The sequence below is a fragment of the Dipodomys spectabilis genome, unplaced genomic scaffold (genome assembly GCF_019054845.1).
Source record: "Dipodomys spectabilis isolate Male_0828 unplaced genomic scaffold, ASM1905484v1 ptg000289l, whole genome shotgun sequence".
NCBI lineage: Eukaryota > Metazoa > Chordata > Mammalia > Rodentia > Heteromyidae > Dipodomys > Dipodomys spectabilis.
In genome coordinates this window covers 5,109,256-5,131,434 of record NW_024870966.1, presented here as the reverse complement: position 1 = coordinate 5,131,434, position 22,179 = coordinate 5,109,256, and the positions used below count along the sequence as shown (strand labels likewise).

The 22,179-nt window shown below is 49.5% G+C and overlaps 1 protein-coding gene across 3 annotated transcripts in view; it reads left to right on the top strand.

Annotated features, from left to right (window-relative positions):
• Positions 1–22,179, top strand: part of Fam53b (family with sequence similarity 53 member B) — a 106,800-nt gene that overhangs the window by 8,089 nt on the left and 76,532 nt on the right. The window contains exon 2 of one of the 3 annotated variants that reach the window (XM_042701371.1): positions 19,912–19,915. The exons of 1 other annotated variant lie outside the window; for it this stretch is intronic. The gene's annotated coding sequence lies outside the window, so the exon portion shown is untranslated. Of the gene's footprint in view, positions 1–1,859; positions 2,115–19,911; positions 19,916–22,179 lie in introns of those variants that run through there. One more of the 3 variants, XM_042701369.1, reaches the window with a different exon arrangement.

The window sequence follows — 22,179 nt, the reverse complement described above, 5'->3', positions numbered from 1 at the left end:
CACAATAGTTAAGACTGATGAAATCTCTTAAGCTTTCTCTTCAGGAAACAAAATCTCTGTTTACCAAAAGAGATTTAGTCTGGTTCATAGAAAATTAAATACATGTATAGGTTAAGATGTGGTCTCAGAATCTGGCTCTGCCCTGCCCAACAGCATTAGTGAATGAATTCTGTGGAACCCTCATGTGGACTGAGGCTGAGGGGTCGGTCCATTTTCTACCTGATAGACTTTCTTCAGTCTTCCTAGCTGATGGCTTTCATTCGCCCTTTCTCAAGTGGGGTGTGTGTGTGGGGGGCTCTGACAACTGCCAGTGGTCAGCGTCCGCTTAGTGCCGTGGAGCAGTTACAGCTGGAACAATCCCCCAGTTCCAACTAGGGTGTGATTCTAGACACTTCCAGTCCCCCCCACCCCCACCCCTGTGTGACCATAGTTTATCTAAGGAGCAAGGAACCCTTGACCTAACGACTAGGGGAGGGACTTTCCCGTGCTCCATGGGCCCATCTGTTCACCACCGTCCATCCTGACACCTCTGTCCCCTGTGTCTTGTGAGTGTTATACCATGAGCCCCCAGCTCACCATCCCATGGGACAGACAGAGTGGACAGACTTGACAGGTGCGGTTTCCTTCTGGGCCGTGGGGCGCTGGGGTGCAGACCCCTTGGCATGGAAAGACCCACTTCATTTGTTGGATTCATTTTTTGGCAGGCGGCAGCCCACTAGAGGACCTTCGTCCACTCTTCAAGGACCCCAAGGTGGTTGTGCTTGGCTAGTCTTGACACACACCGTGGTGAAGCTGTGTGACTGAGGGCTGATTCGAGAGGCAGCAGAGGCACTTGGCCTACCTGTGGTCTCCAGGGCATGCCTGAACTCATTGGAACTCACTGGTCAAGCCAGGTGTCTCTTCTGACCCTCATCAGGTGCATCACTGTTTCTGTGGAGGGCAGAGAACATGTCTTCCATGGTGGAAGTCTCCAGGCCCAGTTCATTTCATCAGTGTCTAGTACATATCTACTATGTGTCAGTCCATTAGGCCCTGAGAACTCACACATAAGTAAACTGAATCCCTGTTTTACAGGACTCAGGCTTGCATTATGACTCATCACACCGTAGTTTTTACGAAGGTATTACGAAGTACTGGACACAGAGCAGTAAATGTAGTAGAGACACTGGCACAAAGTCTAGGAAAGTATATAAGATGAAAAGAAGAAGGCAGGAAGGCTTTCTGGAGGAGTTGACATCTGACCTGAGTCTTAAGATTGAGGGAGTGAGCAGAAATGGAGAGCAGTGTATTCAAAAGCACAGGAGGTATTCAGCCCCTCTGGCTACTTATGAGAGGAGTATAGATAGGAGAGATAAACTGATCAAGGTCAGGGGGCCAGTCCAGCACAGGGTGGAGGAGTCAGGACTTTACTCTGAAGGGCCGGGAGGGAAAGTAGTGGACTTGTGCAGTGGTGTGCTGATGCCAGCGGGACTGAAGGCCTGGCATTAGGGAGTGGCAGTGCAGAGCAGGGTAGGTGCAGACAAGTTAGAGGCCACTGTGTGATCTGGGAGAGGTATGAGATATGCCAGCAGCACGACCAGAGTGACGGGGTCCCGTATGTTTTAGTCAGTTATAGTTTGGTGGGGCACCTGGGCTTTCCAGGCACTTTGCGCATCTGCGCCTGCGCTGGGGTTAAGGAAGTCAACACACACACAGCATTTGGGCCTGGCATGAGTTGAAGCAGTCTGATTCATTGTCAGATTACTTTTTTTTTTCCTCTTGTAAGTGGGGGAAAACCCACATCTAACCATGTTGGTGTGATTGGAAAGGGCCTTGGGCGCCCCTTGGGCTCTGTTGCAGCGTGTTCTTGAACGTGGGGGCGTTGCTGACACAGGCGCTGGGTCACCTGACTGCTGGCGGCCAGCACCCAGGAGCCTTGGCGCCCTCAGATGCCAGTTCAGATTCCAGGCCCAGTTAACTGTGTGGCATGTGACTCGAGCCGGGAGGAGAAGGAAGGAAAGTATGGACCTGAGAGGAGGCAGGCCTGCAGCCAGCAGCCTCTCTTGGCTTTCCGGGGTGTCTTTCCAAGCCCGTAGCTTTTGCTCATCAGCATTGACTTCCGAGGAGGGAAATACGTAAGTAAACTGCAAATGGTCTCAAGTTGGGTGTAGTGAGTCTCCCTTGTCTGCAGAGCTCCCCAGGATGCTAGAATGCCTTTACCTAGCAGAAAGAAAAGGAAAAGACAGATTGGGCCTGGCTGAGCTGGAACTGGCCAAAAGGTGAGCTACAACCGGTAGTGAAAGGGTGACATGGGCAGAAATAGGAGCTGAGACTGTGGGTCAGACGCCCAGGCTGCCGAGTGTGTGGTAGGCCACAGATGAATGGGTTGTAACTTGCCTTGGGTGGGGGTGTGGGGGGGAAACACACACACTTTCGAAAAGTTTATTTTATTTTATTTTAAATAGCACGTGTGAGGTTTGGGCATGTCCTTGTGGGTTGCAGAACAGACTTCAGGAAATCACTGGTATGTGACATGTCGGGGGACAGCAAAGCCCCCTTCCTTCTGCATAAAGCATAGCCAGCAGGTGCCTGTTCTCTTCCCTTCCTGCTCAGCCCTGACCTGGTGTACAGAGGCTGGCCTGGCCCTTCCTCTGCACTTGGGAGCTGATCCTGTCCAGTTTCCAGGGTGGGGTCTGGGGAAGTCCAGCTCAGCAGGCAGTGAGTGACATGGCCAGGCTTCAGGGGCGTGTGGAGACAGAGGGCCTAGCACTCAGCCTCAGTTTGGGGCCAGGAAGAGAGCTGGAGTGCAGGTATTACTCCCTGGGAGACTGTGGCCTGTCTCCTATTTGGCTTTTCAGGTTTTGGCCTAGCCCCCTTGCTGTGACGTCACCATGGAGGAGAAGAGGGCAGTTCCCGTGTGTCCTCTTCTCGGGTCTGACCTTGGCAGACCTGACTGAGCAGAGGCAAGAGGAGACCTGGGTTTTTTTCTGCCTGACTGGGAGCTGGGGCTCAGTGCTGAGCAGAGTAAGGGGTAAGCCCTCCGTTCAGGGTGGAGCTGGCTGCTCATGTAGAATAGAAACCCACAAAAGCGTCTGTCTGTGGCCCCAGCACCAAAAGGCGGAGGCAGTGGTTTCCAGCTTGGAGGTAATTCAAGTTAAGTGAATCCAGACAGTTCTGGAGGGTGCCATCCTGTATGAGGGTTGTCCCCTTGGGGAGGGTTCTCTGGCTGCTGGTGACATGGAATCCAGACAAGAACTTGGGAACATGGTATCCTACAGATCTTAAGAAGTTGTTGGCCAGTGTTTGTATTTTTTTTTTTTTTTTGCCAGTGCTGGGGCTTGAACTCAAGGCCTGGGCATTGTCCCTGAGCTGCTTTTGCTCAAGGCTAGCACTTGACCACTTGAGCCACAGCACCACGTCCAGCTTTTTCTGTTTATGTGGTACTGAGGAATTGAACCCAGGGCCTCATGCATGCTAGGCAAGCACTCTACCACTTAAGCTACATTCCCAGCCCTGTCTACCTAATCTTTCTTTTTGTTGTTGTTGTTGGTCATGGGGCTTGAACTTTGGGCTTAGGCATTGTCCCTGAGCTCTTCGGGTCAAGGCAAGTGCTCTACCACTTGAGTCACAGTGTCACTTCTGGTTTTCTGGTAGGTAGTTGGAGATAAGAGTCTCATGGACTTTCCTTACCCAGGCTGGCTTTGAACCATGATCCTCAGAACTCAGACTCCTTAGTAGCTAGGATTACAGGTGTGAGCCACTGGTGCCCAGCTGACCTAATGTTTCTTTCTTTTTTTTTTTTTAAATTTTTTTGGGTCCGGTCATGGGGTCTGAACTCTTGGCCTGGGTGCTGTCCCTCAGCTCTTCAGCTCAAGGCTAGCACTCTACCACTTGAGCCACAGCGCCACTTCCGGCTTTTTCTTTTTGCTTATGTGGTGCTGAGGAATCGAACCTAGGGCCTCAAGCATACAAGGCAAGCGCTCTTTCACTGAGCTACCTTCCCAGCCCCCTAATGTTTCTTTCTTACTTTCTTTCTTTGTCTTTTTTTTTTTTGTTGTTGTTGGTCGTGGGGCCTGAACTCTGGGCCTGGGTGCTGTCCCTCAGCTCTTCAGCTCAAGGCTATTGCTCTACCACTTGAGCCACAGAGCCACTTCAGCTTTTTCTGCTTGTATGGTGCTGAGGAATCGAACCCAGGGCCTCATGCATGGAAGAAAAGCACTCTACCACTGAGCCACCTTCCCAGCCCCTGACCTAATGTTTCTCAATGGCCTCTCCTCTCATCCTTCTCCCTACCCCTCCTACCCTCATGCTAGCACTCTACCACTTTGAGCCACAGCACCACTTCCGTTTTTCTGGTAGTTCATTAGAGATCAGTCATTATAGACTTTCCTGCCCAGGCTGGCTTTGAACCGCGATCCTTAGATCTCAGCCTCATGTGTATGTAGGATTATGGGCATGAGCCACAGGGACCTGGCTTTAATGCCTTCTTTTACTGAAGGAATCCTTTGTGCTACAGGGCAGCGCAAGTGAGTACAGACAGTTGGGCACAGTTGGGTAATGCTGCTGTGGAAAAAGCTGAGAAGAGGAGAGAGCAGGACATGGAAACAGGGACTTGGAGCTCTAGGCCTGCTTCCCCTAGTTCTGCCTCTGTTTGCAGTTGATTGCCCCTTCACGTCTCCGAGCTGAGTTCTCCTCAGCTATACACTGGGAATAATAGTGTCTGCTTTGTAGCAGAGGAGCAGCGCATAGGACAGTACAAGTCATTCCACATTCATTGATTCCACAAAGGCTTTTCTTTTTGCAGTACTGGAAATTGAACCCAGGACTCTTGTACTTGCTAAGCAAGCGCTCCACCCCAGTGCTCACATATACTTTTTGACTGCTCCTGTGTGCTGGTACTGCACTAAGTGTGTTACATACAGTCTTGTCATTTCATTCTTATAGCCGTACTATGAAGCGAATAGTACTGCTGCTCCTTTTTTGTGTGTATATGGTGGTAGGACTGGAAATCAGGGCCTTGTACATGTCTAGCCACAACTCTGCCGAAAGACTCTGCTCTGCCAGCCCTTATTAAGGTTTAGTAAGCAAGGTCACTGAGCAGGGGGACTGGTCTGTACTCTGTCAGGCATTGCCAAACTACAGCCTGAGGACCAAATCTGGACCACAATTTGCTTTTATAAGTTAATGTTGGAACACACAGCATCTCTGGCTGCCTTACTGCTGTGCCAGCAGATACCTCATAGATGGTATTTACTACCTGGCCCTTTACAGGAAAAAAATGTCCTGACCCTTCCTCTAGGAGGTAACTCTGCGCTCTAGACTGTGCTGTTCAGTATGGTCACCTGGAGCGGTTTATGTTTAAACTAGTAAGTTCAGAGGAAAGTAGAAATTCAGTTCTCCAGGGCTGGGAATGTGGCTTAGTGTAGAGTGCTTGCCTAGCATGCATGAAGCCCTGGGTTCCATTCCTCAGTACCACATACACAGAAAAAGCCAGAAGTGGTGGAGTGCTAGCCTTGGGCAAAAGAAGCTCAGGGGCAGTGCCTAGGCCCTGAGTTTAAGCCCCAGGACTGGCATAAAAAAAAGAAAAGGAAAAAAAAAAGAAATTCAGTTGTCCAGGGGCCCAGCTTCCTCTGTGGCACAGGTGGGACAGTGCAGAGACAGACCTTGTCTTCATGGAAGCGTGTGCCACTGGGCCATTGTCTCCCAGTGTGCCGGGAATCCAAAGGCGAGAGACACAAAAGTAAGGAGGAGGCCTGAATGCAGAAGATCCCCAGAGCTTCCCAGCTAATGACACAGAATTGGGAACTATACATTGCCTCTGAGGTGACAGAAACTTTCGTCCGTCAGGACCCAGGGAACCTGAGTCCCCTCCCCTCATCCTCTCTGTGGCCCACTAACAAGCCCCAGTCCTGCCACCTGTGACCCTTGCTCCTCCCTCATAGCTCCAGCTTCCTGTCCTCTGCACCTCCGCCACACCAGCCCCACCGTGTTAAATGCTATGCCTTGCAGAAGTCTACAGAAATTCCCTTTCCCATGTCCCCTGTTCAGGTTGGGCTCGCTGCTGGGCCATCTGGACCCAACGGGTCCTATCACGTTCCTGCTGTGCTGGGACGGGGAGATTTTGGATCTGTCTCCGTGGCCATGTTTTCTGTGGGCAGCAGACAAGGAACCAACTGCTCTATGCCTTCAAAGGTGTGGCTCCTGAGTCCTGTAAGGAAGGAAGATGAGTTCCAGGCCCCTCAGCTGGCTGATGGCACCTGTCTTTCTCATTAAGCTGCTGTTAGCAGCATACACCAGTGCTGTGAGGACCTGGGAGCACGGCTGAACGGTGGCTGTTGTCTTAGGTGGCCCCAAATGTGCCCCACTAGGAACCTGGGAAGCTGCGGAGTGAGAGTCATTTTGAGGAAGTGTAAAAGCAAATATGGAGAGCATGCATTCCAGTCACTGGAGCCAGTGCTACCTGCACACCTGTGCATGCCAATGGACTGAGTGTGGCCAGAGCTGCTGGCTGCTTGCTATGGGGCGGGTTGTGGTCCGGTCTGGCTGCCAGGGTGTCTCAGAGTTAGGCTGTGTTGTTAGGAGGCCACTGTGCATGAATTAACTCCTCCAAGAAGATGGCCAGTCCCTTTATAGGAGCATAAAACATTTATAAAATGCAAGAATAGATGCTGGGAGGACTTTGCAGGACCTTAGGTCATAGTGAAAACAGGCACCAGCCAGATAGGCCTGGTGAAGTCAGTCCTACCAGTTTGGTGGAAGAAGTGCCCGGTCAGGAGGAAGGAGGAAATTGGAGTTAGAGGACAGTACATGGGACCATTTGGTCTTTGTGCTTTAGGAGAGGAAATGGTACTGGTGGTCCCTGAGAGGCCAAACTCGGGAGTGTTGTCCCGCTTGCATCCTTTTGCAGTGGAGGGTGAGGTGGTGGCAGATCAGGCTGTTCCTGGAATACTCACTGCTACCTCTGTACTCAGAGGCTAATTGTGCCCCCCTCCCCCCAACTAATAAGTATACAATGGAAATTGTCTGGCTTTTCACTTGGAGAGTTGCCATTTATTGAGCACTTACTAGTACCAACCAAACTTGGTATATATTTTCTCATCAAATTGCCTTACAACGGTTTTGGGGTCATTACCCTTGCATTTCAAGGAAGGAACTGCACTTGAGTTATGTCCCTGAGAGTGGGGGCCATGGTGGTCTGGGGCCTGGTGTGGAACCAAAGCTCTCCTCTCCTATCAGCCATTCACCAAATGGCTTTTGGAAGAGAAATCCTTTGCTCTTCTGGCTGGCCTCCCCATCACATTTTTATTGTGGCCTGTGGGCAGAGAAGTAGGCTTCTCTCTGTGGGGTGAATTTAAGAAAGCCAACTGCCTCGAACTTTCCCTTTGAGTGTGTTGTTATGGTACAAGAAGTCTTCATTTGTCTTGGGCTGTTTTGAAATAAAAGGCACGAAACTCCCTTCTTGTTTCTGTATCTTGCACGGAAGTTATCAAAACAGAATCCTCTGTTCTGTGCCGAAGTGGAAGGAGGGAGCAGCTGCTCTGCTCACCGAGACCAGGCCAGAGCCAGATGCCTGGAGAGGGGTCAGGGAGCCAGGGTTGGCTGTCCCGGCTACTTGTCTGCTGAGTTTAGTTGCATTCATTTGAAATATTTGGTGTCAAACTCTTCTTTCCCCATCCCATCTTGTCGGAGGTGCCGGTGGAATCTCCCCTCCCCCCATGTTATGTCACAATGTCACAGCTCAGGACAAATGTCTGCAGTCTGTTGGGGGACTAGTGTCCCTTAGGATGGAGAGCCTCCTATATCTGCTTCAACATATGTGGAGCTTGAGCTCTCTATCACTTCTAGGCAGTGTTAACTCACAGTCAGGAGCTGTTCAGGTAGGCAAACACGCCTGAGGACTGCCGAGACAAAGCAAGGCCTTGACTCTCAACCAAGATGAAAACTTGTGCTATTTGGGTGTTCTCAGAACTCTCAGTAGTTCACATTATGTAGACCAGAGTTTGTACACTGGTGGCTCTGGGGACCAGTTGTAGTCCCAGATATTATTTGTTTGGTCCAATGATGCTTTACCAATGATTGGATTTCTTGACAAAGTTTAAGGGTTGGTATGAAGAAGTCTAGCTTTTGTTTGTTTGTTTGTTTTAACAAAACAGACTCTTTTTTTTTTTTGGTGCCATATACTCAGGTGCCAGGACTAGAAATCAGGGCCTAAGCTTACTAAGCTGGTGCTCAAACACATGAGAGTTTCTAGCCCACCTTTTTGTTGGGTAATTAGATGGGGTCTCACAGACCTGATTGGGCTGGCTTTGAATCATGATCCTCCAGGTCTTACTCTCTTGACAAGCTAAGATTATAGGCATGAGCCACCAGTGCCTGGCTAAGCTACATACAACACATACCACACACACACACACACACACACACACACACACACACACACACACACACACACACACACACACACACACACACACACACACACACACACACCGGGCGCCGGTGCACCCCCCCACACCCCACCCCCCGCCCGCCGGTGGCTCACGCCTGTAATCCTAGCTACTTCCTTTGAATCATGATCCTCCAGGTCTTACTCTCTTGACAAGCTAAGATTATAGGCATGAACCACCAGTGCCTGGCTAAGCTACACACAACACATACACAGACACACACACACACACACACACACACACACACACACACACACACACATACACAGACACGCGCGCACACACACACACACAAAACCCTGGGCGCCGGTGGCTCACACCTGTAATCCTAGCTACTTCCTAGCTACTTAGAAAGCTAAGATCTGAGTATTGCAGTCCAAAGCCAACTTGGTCAGGAAAGTCTGTGAGACTCTATTTCCAATTAACCGCCAGAAAACCGGAAGTGGCTCAAATGGTAGAGCACTAGCCTTGAGCTGAAGAGGTTAGCGACAGCACCCAGGCCCAGAGTTCAAGCCCTATGACTGACAAAAAAAAAAAAAAAATAGAGTATGTGTTATATATACATATGTGTGTATGTATACACACACACACACACACATATATATACATACATATATATACATATATATTTATAATATACATACACACACATATATATTTATTTTTGTCAGTCATGGGGCTTGAACTCAGGGCCTGGGTGCTGTCACTGAGCTTTATTGCCCAAGGCTAGCACTCTACCACTTTGAACTGCAGTTCCACTTCCAGCTTTTTAGTGGCTAATTGGAGATAAGAGTCTCAGGGATTTTCTTGTCCAGGCTGGCTTTGAACTGAGAACCTCAGATCTCAGCCTCCTGAGTAGCTAGGATTGTAGACATGAGTCACCAGTCCCCAGCTAAGCAAGATTTTTGAAATTCAGTGGTTTAATGTGGCCAAAGCTGTCCACCATGGGCTGGGCATGATCGTGCCATTACAGCTTCTCATTTATATTCCCAATCTGAGCTCTCAGGACTGGTCAAGCTGTTCAGAGAACAGATTCAACATTTTCTTGTCTCCACTTAGTTTGGTGCAAGAAGAGCCAGGGTGAATGGCAAAAGTGCTCAAAATAATACTCCTGCTAGTTCTTGTACTCACAAGGAAACTCAGGCACGCGCTAGCTCAGAGAAGTCAAAGTGCTCCCTCAGTAACTCTAATGGAATGTTCAGACGTGTTCCTTAAGACTCCAGCCAGTCAGTCCAGCTCCTTTCTGGCCCCAGCTTTGTTCCAGGTTGGGCTGTGAGGCCAGGTGACTCCAGGGTTCTTTCTCTCTCCCCCAAAGTCACTCAGTGCTTTATCCATTTTAATCTTGGTCTGAAAGTCCCTCTCTCCATGAATTTTAACAGATGTTGCAGGATTCTCATGTGAAAATAAAAGATAAAATCTTTCAAATTTTCTGGACAGTCTTACAGCCATGAATTGGTAAATAACTTTGCTGATGCTCAAGAACAAATTGTTCAGGGTAAATTAAAGCACTTCTCTGAGTTTTTTTGTTTTTTTGTTGGTCGTGGGGCTTGAACTCTGTGCCTGGGCACTATCCCTCAGCTCTTTAGCTGAAGGCTAGCACTCTACCACTTGAGCCACAGCATCTCTTCCGGTTTTCTGAGTGGTTTATTAGAGATGAGCATCTCATGGAGTTTCCTGCCCAAGCTGGCTTTTAACTGCCATCCTCAGATCTCAGCCTCCTGAGTAGCTAGGATCACAGGTGTGAGCCTCCAGCGCCTGCTCTTTTTTTTTTTTTTTGTCAGTTGTGGGGCCTGAACTCTGGGCCTGGGTGCTGTCCCTCAGCTCTTCAGCTCAAGGCTAGCGCTTTACTACTTAAGCCACAGCGCCACTTCTGGCTTTTTCTGCTTATGTGGTGCTGAGGAATTGAACCCAGGGCCTCATATATGCAAGGCAAGCGCTCTACCACTGAGCCACCCAGCTCCACAGCTCTACTCCTTTGGTGGTTACTTGTAGATAGGAATCTCACAGACTTTCCTCCCTGGGCTTGCTTTGAACCATCATCGTTAGATCTCAACCTTTCTGAGTAGCTAGGATTACAGGTGTGAGCCACTGTAGTTCCGGGCTAGGAATCACATTTTTTTCTTTTCAGATACTGGTAGATATGCTAGTAGCAAGTGCCACTTTAATTCGTCATTTCTGCTTGTGTTTTCTTCTTCCTGAGGGAAATACTCTCTCTACAAGCTGTTTTATTCTTTCTCTATAAGCTGTTTGTGTGTGTGTGTGTGTGTGTGTGTGTGTGTGTTACTAGGATTTGAACTCAGGGCTTTATGTCTTGCTTACGCCACTCCTTGAGCTATGCCTCCAGGAAAGGCCTTTTTCTGTTCCTTTTTTTGGGGGGAGGGACAGCCTCTGAACTTGTTTGCTTGGCTTGGCTGACACTCTGCCATTTGAGCTGCCTCCAATCCAGCGTGTGTGTGTGTGTGTGTGTGTGTGTGTGTGTGTGTGTGAGAGAGAGAGAGAGAGAGAGAGAGAGAGAGAGAGAGAGAGAGAGAGAGAGGCAGAGCGAGAGAGTGTGTAATGGGGCTTAAACTCAAGGCCTATGTGCAGTCCCTGAGCTTTTGTGCTCTGGGCTAGTGTTCTACTACTTTGAGCCACAGTGCCATTTCTGACTTTTTAGTAGTTAACTGGAGATATGGAGTCTCATGGACTTTCCTGCCCAGGCTAACTTCGAACTGTAATCCTTAGACCTCAGCCTTCTCAGAAATGGACCACAGACACCCAGCTTCAGTCAAGCCTTCTGGTGGTTAGTTTGAAGGTGGAGTCTCACAGCTTTTCTGTCCAGGCTGACTTTGAACCTTTTTTCCTTAGATAGCAACCTCCTGAGTAGTTAGGTTTTACAGGCATGAGCCGCCAGAGCTCTAGCTGTTTTGAGGTAGAGTCTTGGTTTATTCCTAGGCATGCCTGAACATGGAACTTCATGCTTTGGAACTTCATGCTGTGCTTCCTGTCATAGCTGGGATGACACAGGAGCAGCACCACAACTGCCCTTTTTGCCTGGACTTTTTGCCTGGACTGGCTTGAACTGTGATCCTCCTAATCTTTGCCTCCCAAGTAGCTGGGATTACAGGAGTGAGCCACTGACACCTGGCCCTACAAACATTCTTTTCTTCTGATTGTCACCTTTCTTATATCACATGGTAACCTTTGGACTTGTTAGTGTCATTCTAGATGTTTTGCTGATTTTGAGCCATGTGGACCATGAGTCACATTGCCTGAGAGCCCTTCCTGCAGCAGAAACACGGTATCCTTACCTGCTTCTCATCCTGCACCTTCAAGATGGCCCAGCCTCTGATTCTGCTAGGCTGAGGCTCTGGAAAAGAGGCTTAGAGGCCCTGATGATGCCAGTGTTCATCTTGAGTGCACTTTTGGAGACTGTTGGGAACTCCTTAAGGAGGAGGATTAGACCATTTTAGGCTCACCTTGGGCCTTGTCTAGAGGCCCCCATGGCTTTTGTACTGGTTTCCTCTTTACATTGCTTTCCCACTTGCTAGGATCCTGGTTTTTGCAGTGTCAGGACTGGCGGCTGCACCATGACAGGTTGTTTAAAAAATTATTTTTTGTTTAACACTAAAATGAGAATACATTAGCCAGATGCCAGGGGCTCACGCCTGTAATCCTAGCTACTCAGGAGGCTGAGATCTGAGGATCACGGTTCAAAGCCAGCCCGGGCAGGAAAGTCCGTGAGATTCCTGTCTCCAATAAGCTACTAGAAAACCAGAAATAGTGCTATAGAGCACTTGCCTAGAGCTGAAGAGTGCAGAGACAGCACCCAGGCCCAGAGTTCAAGCTCCATGACCAACAAAAAGAGAGAGAGAGAGAGAGAGAATACATAGAATACATTAGCTATATAAGGTGACTCAGAAGTCCTAGGTGGGGACTGGAGGTCCTGGGTGCTGCCTTGTCCAGTGACCACACTTTGGTCCCACATTGAAGAAGCAGGTGCTAAACATATGTTTTTGCCCATGAGGCATGTGGCTGAGCCCGGTCTGTGGAGCACTCGGCTGCCCATTTTGACCTTCTCTTTGATTGCCACACTGAGTAAGGTTCATTTAGAGCTTGGTGTCTTACTTTCTTGGAAGCTTGACCTAGGTGCCCAGAAATGTGTTGTCTTCTAGTCAGCCATTTTCATGAAAGCAGTTTGTCCTCAGACTCCCATTCTGCTAGTTGGAGATGTGTTATTTCCCACCTGCATCTAGTTCTTTCTCTCACCGCCACCACTGACCATCCCTGCCTCTCTCCTCTCCTGATCTGGTCCCCAGATGTCCTTAGGAGAGGTCAGAGTTTTTTGTTTTTGTTTTGGTCCGTTCGTGGGGCCTGAACTCTGGGCCTGGACGCTGTCCCTCAGCTCTTTAGCTCAAGGCTAGCGCTCTACCACTTGAGCCACAGCGCCACTTCTGGTTTTTTTCTTTTTTGCTTATGTGGTGCTGAGGAATCGAACCCAGGGCCTCATGCATGCAAGGCAAGCGCTCTACCACTGAGCCACCTTCCCAGCCCGAGAGGTCAGAGTTTTGAGCCTTGATTTCCCATGTAGATTTACTTCAGTTGTTGTCACCAAAGGAAAACCAAGGCTGGGCCGAGTGGACAGAACTGTGACTACTCTGGGGTCCCCTTGCTTTCTGAGGTGATCCCCAGACTAGCTATTGACTGCTGTCAGCCCCAGGTGTGGTTCCCTTGGACTCCAGAGTATATACTATTACGTTTATACGTCCCCACGTATAGTAGGGCCCAAGGTGCCAACAGTGCTCTGAATCAACTGCCTCATCCCTTCTCTTACCTGGCAACAGGGGGCCTGGCCTAGCCTTCTGGAGGTGAAGGAGACCTTGTGATGGCTGGGGAAACTGAGGCCCAGAGCCAGGAAGTGATGTGCCTTGGGGTCTATGCTGGACCTCAGGTGGGGTAGTGGTGGTTAGCTACTTGCACGAATGGTTCCCTCTCACTTTCGGTCATTAGTTTTCTGGATTGAGTGTGAAATCACTGCTGGCCCTTGTCCTTGGCTTGACATGAACTAGCGGTCGCCATCTTTGCCTAGCTTTGTAGCTTCCTTTCAGTTTTGTTGTGTAAAGGGAGTGTTTCCCCCGCTCTTCACAACCAGGAGACATTACGTCAGTCCTGGTTTGAGCTGGGTATCCCTGCTGTTGCTCTGACCCCTGCCTGTGGCACCAGTGCCCCCCTCCCCCTGCCACTAGTCCCGGCACACTGTGGCACACTGGCCTTTGTGTTTTCATAGCCGTGACAGCATGTGGGGCACACGTGCCCTGCACATGCCTCCACCACATGTTTGTAACTGTGGAGTCCGAGATGGTCACGACTTTCTCAGAGCGGGCCCCGGGCGGCCACTCCCCTCCCCAAGGGACAGCACAATGACTGTATTGTCTGTCAGCATGCAGGGGCAGCTGCCTGGCTCAGGCTGGGGCTCTGCGAGCACTTGGAGGTAGACATAGCCACTCCGCAGCTTCGTTCCTGTCTTGTGCCATTTTAGGAAAGGGAGAGGTTGGGGCACTGTCAGGGCCCCCTGGGTGCCACCTGACTTGGTTCAGCCTGTGCCCTTCATAGCTCAGCTCACTTATCTGGCGTCTTACAGGCCAGGCCTGGCAGCTACGGTGGGATTGGAGCGAGTGGTAGGCAGGTAGGAGGCCATCCTCTGTGGCAGACCCCTTTCTTCTGGGCCTGTGTGAAGTGCTGGTATTGGCCAGACTCTCTGTGTTTGGGCATCATGGGGTCTTTCCCCACTAGAACTAGGAGTGAGCCCTCAACTCCTAACTCCTCCACAGCTTGCTGGAGGTACGTAGTAGCTTCCTTCTAGAATCCTCTGACCCCAGCTCTGGATGTTAATACTCATAGCATCTCTTCCAGGAAGTCCCAGTGCCTTGTAATAGCCCTGTCTGAACACTCAGTGTTAGTGTGAACGTGACTCTTCCCTCCTTCCCTCCCTCCCTTGGTGCCTGGCACAGCCAGCGCAGTGAGGGTTGCGTTTGGGGCAGGACTATGATACCTGGAGGAAGTGAGGATGGAAGAAACACAGCAAGGAGTGTACCAAGGAGCTACCTGTTTAATTCAAGTGCACAAGAAAACCCTTATTGCAAACGTCTGTTCTAAAGAGCATACAGCATCACATGTACATTGGATTTTTCTGGGACATCTCTACCTTTGGCCATCATCTTCACTCGCTGTGGGGTACCCTTGGGCAGTGGCCAGGGCTGTGTAGGCTAGTCCTGAACACTGCTTGTGACAGACTACAAATGTGTTTTTTTTTGCACGGGCCAGTACCTACATGTGGCACAAAAAGGAATTCTTGAAGAAGTCTCTTCTTTTATCTATGTTCCTGCCCCCTCCCCCATTCCCAGAAGCTTCTGCGTTGTTAGTACAACAAGCACCTAGTTTTTCCCAATACTCAACACTTTGGGTCTTCTCCTTTGCTCTTGGCGCTGTTCTGGAAGGCCAATTATGTTTGGGGCTCATCTTGAGGTTGATTTGTTTCTCTTTGTGGAAGTTGGAAGCCATCTTATTCCTTAGCTGCCTTTCATCATGGCTCCTCTGCAATAGGGGGCCCAAGCCCCAGTGTGGGTTCTCAGAGTGAGGCTCACCCAGGGGTGTGGTGGCTATTGCTATACATACCTGTGTGGACTCTGACCCTTGGGCCACACCCAGCATCAGGCCTGGGCAGCCTGGCTAAGCAGCCTGCAGTATGGCTTTGCCAGCCCGACCTATAGGGCTCTGGTGTAGGCAGGGAGACACTGCGGGCCACTTGCGAGGCCAGTCAGTGTTCTGTTAGCTTGTTAAAATAAGTGGAGCGAGCATGGGTCTGCCAGATAGGCAAGGTAAGTGAGGGAGGGGAATAGGAAGGCCTTGCATACACTTGCAAGTTTCTGTGCAAGCTGAGTTATGTGGCACTATTTGATTTATTTGTTTTTCTTTCTTTTTAGTTTACAGGGGGGTTGCAGTGCCCAGATCACACAGCATACCCACAGTGCATCTTGATCGGTGTCCCCCTTCCATCGTTCTCGCCCAGCTTTCCCAACCCTGCATGCTCTTTTTGTTTTGTTTTGTTTTGGGTGTTTTTCTGGTGTCAGTCCTAGGGCTTGAACTCAAGGCCTGGGTATTCTTCCTGAGCTTTTGTGCTCATGGCTAACACTCTACCACTTGAGTCCCAGCTCCACTTCTAGCTTTTTTGTAGTTACTTGGAGGTAAGAGTCTCACAGACTGTTGCTTGGGTTGGCTTTGAACTGCAATACTCAGATCTCAGTCTCCTGAGTAGCTAGGATTGTAGGCATGGGCCACCAGGAATCTGAGCCTGCATTTTTAAACATGCATGCTTCCTCATGCTTTATTTTGCTCCTACGTCAGTCATTCATTGTTTTTGTCTCCTTGGGAGAGGGAACTGTGGCTTTGGAATGTTTGTGTCTTCTACCTGCCATGATCTGAGCAGGCACCGTCCTCAGTAAGCATAGCTGAGTGGATGGAAGTGGAGGAATGAGTGTGCTGCTGGTTCAGTGAATGAGCTTTCTTTTTTATTTTTATTTTTGTTTTTGGTGTTGGTCCTGGGGCTTGAATTCAGGGCCTGGGTACTGTCCCTGAGCTTCTTTTGTCAAGGTTAGCGCTCTACTGCTCTTAGCTTTTTTGGGGGGGGGAATGGGGGTGGCGGGGGTGGTTTATTGGGGATAAGAGTCTCACAGACTTTCCTACCTGAGCTGGCTTTGAACTATGATCCTCAGATCTTAGCCTCCTGATTAGCTAGGATTACAGGCATGTGCCACTGGCTGAATGAACTTTCTAAGAGCAAGGAAGTCTGCACTCAAACCCCATTCAGATGATGCCACTAGGGGTTGATGAGGATAATATCACAGTTACAGCAGCAGCTGGCCTGCTGGTCAGTTTATCAGGCACTTTGAAGTTGTGGGAAAAACTATCATTTTTGTTCTTCTGGGACATAGGCTGTTTCTGAAGAAGATGATGTACTCATCTTTGGGGACTGGGTTAACTCCCAAGGTCCTTATGAAACTTACCCATGGCCAGACAGAGACTGGCCTCTGAGGCTGGAAGAGTGCACATGGCTTCCCAGGGTACCTTGCTTCCAAGACCAGTGACTCTGATTGGCTGGCTTTTTCTTTACCCTCCATCTACCACCGCCACTCCCAGGATTATGACCTTGCTTTATAGGAAGTCTGGCTGTCATACCCAGAGTGCTTAGAAGGAAGTGGAAAATACATTGCCAGTGAGGTTCATTTCCCTCCTGCCCTTCTTCCCTGATGAAAACAAAGCAGCTCAGGACTCTGTGAATAGTTACCCCCCAAATTTCATACATGAATTCTGTGGCCTACTGAAAGTAATTTAGTGCTGAATGACTAGATTTAGCTTGGAATTAAGACTTAGTTAACTCCTTAGCTGAGTCTCTTCTGAAGAGCCATGATACTGGTGTTGTTTTGGTCTTCCAGGTAGCTCCTCCACACATAGAGCCCCCTCCTCTGTGGTACAGTAGCTGATGATGGGACTCGTGTTCCTGGAGTCCATCCTGCCTCTCCTGGGGACCAGATCGGGGCCTTAGGCAGTTGACCTGAGAGGTGCTGTGAGCTTGGCCAAACTTGTCCTAAAACAGACATGTGTGGCAACTCTTCAACATTTTTTTTTTTTTTTTTGGGTCTGGTTGTGGGGCCTGAACTCTGGGCCTGGGCTCTGTCCCTCAGCTCTTCAGCTCAAGGCTAGTGCTCTACCACTTGAGCCATAGCACCACTTCTGGCTTTTTTATTTTCTGCTTATGTGGTGCTGAGGAATCGAACCCAGGGCTTTATGCATGCAAGGCAAGCGCTCTACCACTGAGCCGCCTTCCCAGGCCTCTTCAACATTCTTTTAGCAGATGACAGTGTTCTTGAATGTGAATGTGTGGTCAAGCTTGCAGTGTTGGAGGGTAGAGGGAGGAAAACAGAAGGCTTCAAGTTTGGTTGATTAGCCTGTCTAATTAGCCTCTGTAGGACAGATTGGGAGATATGACTCCGTCAGACCTGGAGTTGGGAGTTCTGAAGTGGGAGCTGAGAGCGAGATGTGACTTCTAAGTGGGTGACAGGTGGAGACCTGGTGGCCCTTCTGTTTGTAATGGTTCCTATGGAGCTGGTTGGTTCCCTCCCACACCACCTCCAGTGTTCCACTTCATACTGGACAGGTGTGGGAAGGGGGCATTAGTCCCCAGACCTCTCTGATAAGAAGAGACCATTTTTTCCTTTTTCCCCTGATACCAGCTGTGTCCGGAGCCATCTGTGGTTCAGATCACCCTCCCTCCAGCAGGTGCTGTGGTTCTGGAGCACTGGGAGGAAGGCAGTATGTCTTGGACAACATGAGTCCTCCTGCAGGAGAGAGCCTGTCCCAGTGGAGGGACCCCACAAGTCATACACATACCTAAAAGAAGAAAAGATGGGGTCTCTGGGAGGTGGGCAATAAAGGTGTCACAATGGGTCAAGGGCTAAATTCTTGGCCACCTGAGGAACTTCTTGAGTTCAGAATAGAGCTGGCTTTACTGAAAGATGCCAAGATACTCCTATGTGCTTATGGACCTAGCTTGGAAAATGCATTTGTATATATTCCCTCCTCAGTTCATGGACTGATGAGGTGGGACTGGCCCTGCTGTACTGCCTTACCCCTATCCCTTCCCTGAGAAGATCCAGAAGGTCTCCTTCTCCGGCCCAGAAAGTCACATCCAAGCCACTGTGGCAGCAAGTGAGAATCTGGCCTTTGCTGTGATCTGGCTTCCTGAGGCTTTGAACACGGCAGGCCAGCTTTGAGCTTTGAGTAGCACACAGCCTACTATAGTAGTTGTTCTAGGACAGGTCTGGGGTTCCTCTGTGCATAGGAGGGACACTTGAGGTGCCAAGAGGCATAATGACCTAGTTAAAGCCATATGACAGGTATGTGGTTGCACTTGGACGCTCACATCTCCCCTCTGGCAGCTGAGAAAGGGAAGTGAGTGGAGGGTGGGTGCCGCTGGTCAGTGCATTGACTGCGAGAACACACGCGCCTGAGATTCATTCTGTTCGTAGGCAATGCAGCCTCTTGTTTGGGCTTCTCCGTTTTTAGTTTTGTTTTCAATATTCCCAAATCTCATCTCTTACTTTTAAGTCAAGGGCTGGTTAAGTTTGCTACATTTGTAAGTAGGTCTGGCTGAAGGAAGAGGTCATGGTTGTCTTAGGCTAAGTGGCTTAGGGACTCAGTAGATTATCTCCGGGGCCTCTTGCTGCCCTCTCACATACTCTGGTTCTCTGCTCACCCTTTCCCTCACCCCGCTTCTGAGGAGAAGGCAGCATCTAGCTTCACATCCTCAGTAAGTATTAGCTCACCCATCTCCCGTCCCCCATTTCCTTCCTTTTGAGTTTGTTCAGCAAATTCTCATCTGCAGCAAGGTCTTCTTTTCCAGTGTGTGGTGGACTAAAGACATGAATGGTGGCAGGAATTATTGAGTGCTTATAGGAAACTTGTCTTACATGAACTGTGGCAGGAATTACTGAGTGCTGATAGGAAACTTGTCTTTTGATTGTTTCTCATTGGCAGATGGGCCCTTGACAAGCCAGGCATCCAGTTGGTCTCAGTTTTAAGAACAACATAGGTTGTCTTGTCCCCATCTCTGATAATGTCATTCCTTTACCTCCCCTCAAAAGGCAGAAAAGCAGGGCTGGGAAGGTGGCTCAGTGGTAGAGCGCTTGCCTTGCATGCCTGAGGCCCTGGGTTTGATTCCTCAGCACCACATAAGCAAAAAGAAAAAAGCCGGAAGTGGCGCTGTGGCTCAAGTGGTAGAGTGCTAGTAGCCTTGAGCTGAAGAGCTGAGGGAGAGTACCCAGGGCCAGAGTTCAGGCCCCGCGACCGGACACCCACCCCCCCCCCAAAAAAAAAAAAAAAAAGCAGAAAAGCCCTGCCCCACGGGTAGAGAGCCTTTGGAAAGCCCTGGAGAACACAGTCCCAGATTGCTTTAGCAGCTCATTTTACTGTTGTGTTTTGTTGTCTGCCCCCATTAAGACACACCCATTAGGGACTCTGAGCCCTGTTTTTCATCCGAGGGCACAGATGAGATTCCTCTCTAATCATGTATAGTGCTGGTAGTCTTCCTCCAAATGTGGGCCTCTCGTGGCCTTTCACTATCTGCAGAAAACTAGGCCAAGGAACATATGCGCATCAGTTATAGAAGGAAGCACCTGCAAATACTTGCTGCCTTATTCTGGAGCAAGGGACAGGGAGGGGCGAGTGTATTCTCTAAAGACTGCATGTGCTTTATTCTTGCAGCAAGCAACTCTCTCTCAGTTAAGTACTTATTCTGCTAAGAATCATACTTATCTAGGGGTTTCTGTACTTCTAGACACATTTTTCTAGTGCCCTAACCTTACAGGACACGACTTCCTGGGGTTCATTGTACTTGAGGTCAGCAGAAGGATTGTGTCTTATATGTGACAATGGAAGTAAATGAGCTTAGCACAGTTAGCAGCTTGCCCAGGGTCATGCAGCTCAGCCAGGACTGGCTGGAAGTGCAGCGTCCAGAGTGGAGGCCATCACTCTCTCCAGTTTTGCTTCTGCCTGAGCAGATAGTCACTATGAGTTCCTGCTAGGGCCAGGCTCAGTGCCCAGGCTAGAGGCATACTGAAGCACATTCTCACCTAGGCTGCACAGGGGAGATGGGTTGGGATGGGTGTTTGAATGTAAGTTCTGGAAGGCTGATGTCTGGCCTGGCACTGCTCGGGATGAGCTGTATTCCAGAGGTGGTGCATTGCAAACTGAGATTCTCACAAAGCACATCATGGTTCCAGGAATAGAAAAGTCTAGTGCCTGAGACAGAGCCTTTGGAGTTCTGCTGACTTAGGTTGAATCTTTGTGGCTTGTTCACAACTGGGTGACTTTGGTCTTGGCTTCAGTTTCCTTCCCTGGAAAATAGAGTAAGCACAGTGCCCTTCTGTAGGGATACTGTGAAGATGCAGTAAATCCAGGGCCTGGCACATTTCCTGTGCTGATCCCTTCTGAGGGGAAAGGTTGGCTTGTGTGTGTGTGTGTGTGTGTGTGTGTGTGTGTGTGTGTGTGTGTGTGTGTGCATGTGTGTGTGCGTGTGTGTTCCCTCAAGGCAGGTGCTCTAGTACTTGAGCCACACCTCTAGGCAGGTTAATTGGAGATAAGCATGCGTGGACTTTTTTTTGCCCAAGCTGGTTTTGAAACTTGATCCTCAGATTTCAGCCTCCTGAGTAGCTAGGATTGAACGGGTGAGCCACTGGCATCTGGTTCTGAAAGTTAGACTCTTTGTCACTGTATTTCTGCAAGTAGAGACCAAGAACTAGGAAAATGTGGGCTGGGAAGGTGGTTCAGAGGTAGAGTTCTTGCCTTGTGTGTATGAGGCCCTGGGTTTGATTCCTCAGCACCACATAAGCAGAAAAAGCTGGAAGTGGCGCTGTGGCTCAAGTGGTAGAGTGCTAGCCTTGAGCTGAAGAGCTGAGGAATAGCCCCCAGGCCCAGAGTTCAGGACCCACGACCGACTAAAAAAAAAAAAAAAGCTAGGAAGTGTGTGTGTGTGTGTGTGTGTGACACAGAGAGAGAGAGTGCTTTTTCCTCTAAATGCTGCCTCTATTATAGAGTCATCCATAAGACCATGACATTTGGTATTGTGTCCTTAATGTTAGTTATTGAGTAAAGAGCTTCACTTGTCTCTGTTTTTCTGTCTTTTATCAATGGCTTTTCAGTAGTTCCCAGGACCCAGGGATGAGGGAGTTGGTTGACATGTCCACGGTAGTGGGAGACACATTCTCAGAACCGGTTCCAGTGTCAGGTCAGAGTGGGAAAGTAGAGCTCTGGATCAGTGCCTAAGTGGTTTTTCACTGTTACCCTTCAGACACACATGGCTTCCTTACACAAGGGAAGGACATCTCCAGGCCTGCAGGGTGGGAAGGGTTTGATTTGTCACAGAATCTGGCAGAAGACAACGTTTCCCGTGGAGAGTTGCACTTCCCCGAATGTTCATAAATTTGCTTGTAGGTCCTGCATGCAGATGAGTGTGGCATGGAAGTTTAAAAGTGCATAGAGCCTTCTTGACAGCCTTGTGGGCTGGCCACTCCCTTTCCACTTCCTCTGCCTGACGGGACGGAGGAGGAAATGCAAGCTCTGACAGCAGGGACTTGCTACCAGAAAAATCACTCAGTATCCAAGTTCGTGTGTAGGTTTTGGTCAGAGTCTTGTTTTTAAGGTATTAAAATATTTCTATAAAACTGACATAACAAGTGGTACAGACAGGATAAAGGCATCGACGGAAGGAAGGCTTGGTTGTCCCAACCATTTCCAGTGCAGTCAGTTTTCTTTTACAGGGAGAGATCTTCCGAATGCACCATGGAAGCCTTCTGCAGATGCTTCTGGAAGTATAGCATTTGCAGAACTTCCTTATGGTGTTCACACTCGTAGCACCCATTCCTCCTCTGACATGGAAGGCCCAGTGGAGCTCTTCCCCTTCTCCAGAAGCCCAGAGCTGCAGACCACAAGGTAATTTCACAGCCCTGTTCGTGGTGTGCAAACTGTGAAGGCTCACTGAAGATTGCAGAACGAAAAAAGCAAGAGCATTTCATGTTTAGGAAGGGCTGGTGAGAGAGAGCAGAGCTGTCCCTGTGTGGTCAGGAGCATCCTGAGGAGGCAGGCGTGCATGTCGTACCAGCCCTGCCATGCTAGATAGGATGCTGGCAAATGGTTTAATTTTTTGGAGTCTCAGTCTTCC